The sequence below is a fragment of the Olea europaea genome, unplaced genomic scaffold, assembly GCF_002742605.1.
Source record: "Olea europaea var. sylvestris unplaced genomic scaffold, O_europaea_v1 scaffold4263, whole genome shotgun sequence".
In the NCBI taxonomy this organism is placed as follows: domain Eukaryota; kingdom Viridiplantae; phylum Streptophyta; class Magnoliopsida; order Lamiales; family Oleaceae; genus Olea; species Olea europaea.
The window spans coordinates 21,288-24,227 of record NW_019262495.1 but is presented as its reverse complement, the minus strand read 5'-3'; positions in this window follow the sequence as shown (position 1 = coordinate 24,227).

Genomic DNA, 2,940 nt, shown 5'->3' with positions numbered 1-2,940 from the left:
GGATTTTGATATGCAGTATTGGCAACTTTGCATTGGCTGCCTGCTTGCCAACACTATATTTTTTTGGACAGTACCCAATGACAAGTTGCCGCACGACGTCCTTTTGGAAATTATTATCGACATATAACTTCCTTGACTAATTCAATCAAATAGAAAATTTAATTAAAATCTGAAAATATAAAACTTAAAATGTAAAGGAGCGTGACAATCTTGTGTACTTAAGATTTAACAACGTTGCAGTGTGTTAGACGTGGATATTATTATCGAACCGTGCTAGACGAATAGGGACACGTAGATCCTAGAGAGGGCAATAGCTTGACCCTTATTGCACCGCGTTGTTATGGGTAGCTACACAAATGATATGAACAAATAAAAACGATACAGTTGTACCTCTGTTATTTGGGACCACTAACGGTATAGACAACCCTAAAAAGTGACAGCACCTAAGATATGATTTCACAATTCAGAATATTCGGATCTAAATTCTTATTACGTAAGAAAAAAAAAATATGATTTCACAATCTCTAGTTGCCTTCATACTATAATTTTGTTAGTCACAAAAATTCGAATACGAAATTTACTAGATGGCTGGTTGAAATTATACTCGACAAAACCATCATTAGTATCAAATTGGCCGAGTCAATTGGAATCCACAATAAAAAAAATTTGTTAATTACATCGTATTTTAATTGCAATCTGGATTATTAATTTCACTCATTTTTGTACTAATATCTTCAATTTTTCATCATTTTTTTTTTTTTAAACATTCAATTGATTAACTAGTTTTTATCTAATATAACGATTTTTGTCCAAATGTCATGTTATCGTGATAAAAATATTTTGTCAAGCTTACGTATTATTTATCTTGTTTATTTAAAAATATGAATAACGAATAAGTCTTTTTAGTTCCTGTCTAATGATTTTTTTTGACAGATAATTATATTACCACTATGAATTTTGTTAGGTGCACGATAAAATTAATTATTTTTATTTAAGTAGCCTTCAATAAAACTACATAAATATAATTTGAATATATTTTTACATAAAACAATCTAATGTTCCACCACGAACATAAACTTGATTTTTTTCCCCCTCTCTGGGTGTGTTTATATATACTATACATATTTGGACCCTGTTTGAGACCCATTTTATCGTAATAATGTATTTTAAAATAGTATATTGATAAAAAACGTTTGATTAAAAAATAAAGAAAAATTTTAAATTATGTGTAATATTACTTTGAAAATAATGAGAATCAAACAAGGGCATATAGCAAAATCACGAAAAATAGATAGAAGGTCACGAAGGAAAGATTGAAACCTCAACTTTAACCAAATCCTTTTCTTTATTTGTTCCATCCTGTAAAAGAAATTAAAGAGAGCAACCCCTGAGGCCTGAACTATACTGGTAAAAAGCTTTACACCTGTTTGGATTTCTTACAACCTCTTATAAATCTTCTTGGAAACTTTCGGTTGGAATATACACATGGAAACATATTTTTGTAACTCAAGCCCCCACACGACAGAATGCGGAAACACGAGAAAGGATGAAGAAGAAGAAATTTTGGTGGGATTCAAACCGGTGTACAGATAAATCGTTGGACTTGTTGTGGTATATAATTTTTAATTACGTTATAACATATTTGTCAAATTGAGATGATGTATTTATTAAAAATGTGTTTTAGTTGGGGTAAATTTAAAATATAGTGATATAAAAATAAATGACAATAGCAAAAAACTATTTTTTTTTTTCATTGTTATTAGGAACAATAATTTCTAATAAAAACAAAGTCAAGATTAATGGCCAACGATAGTAATTATGAGAATTGATTTTTTAATCATTAGAGAAAAAAGTGATCACACCTATGAATGAATAAATCAAAAGTGACGGCTGCAATAGTGAAATAATCATCTCAAAATTGATTTTTTGAAATGAAAATTTGCTACCAAACGGGTGCTAAAATATTATAAACAAGTTGAGGACATAAATATAAAAATGAACAAATATTACAGACTTTCATTGCTAAAATTATATTCCGTCACAATTTTTATTTTTTGTACCACATTTTAATTGCTTCTTAATCTTTGTTCATTATAGCATTTATATCCCTTACAATTTTTCATGTTATTTTTATCCTCAAACTTTTGATTAGTTAATATTTTTTTATATTTGATAACAATTCTATGTCCAAAAGTTCGTTGAAATGATATAAAATAACTTTTTTTTATCATATTTTTAATATAAATCATTATAAAAAACGAGATGTACTAATTAATGAAATTGAAGATAAGAATTTAGTGCAAAAAGCCAAAAAAATAATTGTTACAATAAACTAAGATTGAGGAGCTCAACTACAATTGAAATGTGGTATATTAAATAAAAATTGTGGTGACAATATAACTATCATAATATCGTGGAGTAAACAAAAATTAAGATTTAGCCCCTTTTTGAGCCCCATTAAATTTATTTACATTTTTCTCTTTTTTTAATCATATATTTTTCAAATAAAATAATATTATACATAAACTAATATTTTTTCTTTATTTTTATCACACATTTTTCAAAAAAATATTATTTCAAAAATTATAATATACGGTGTGCCCATTAATTGAACAAAAAATATAAAATTGTCGAAAAAGTATAATTTCTAATCATGATATTTTAGATTAATCTTATCCACAAGAAGTTGTCGGCAAGATATCTCCGGGCCCCACCCACTAAGTAAGTACATGTCGTGTTCCAATCGCGTCGCACAACTACAATGTAATATCTTAAGTGTTCTATTTATACCCTGGCGCCCCCTTCAACATCTCTGCAAAATCACAAAACTACTTATCTACTTTTATTGAGTTTTACTTTGCAATGGATTTCTTGAACAAGCTGTCTGGAAAGGGTGAAAACCCCACTTCTGATGCACCCCAAGACACCGCCGACCACCCA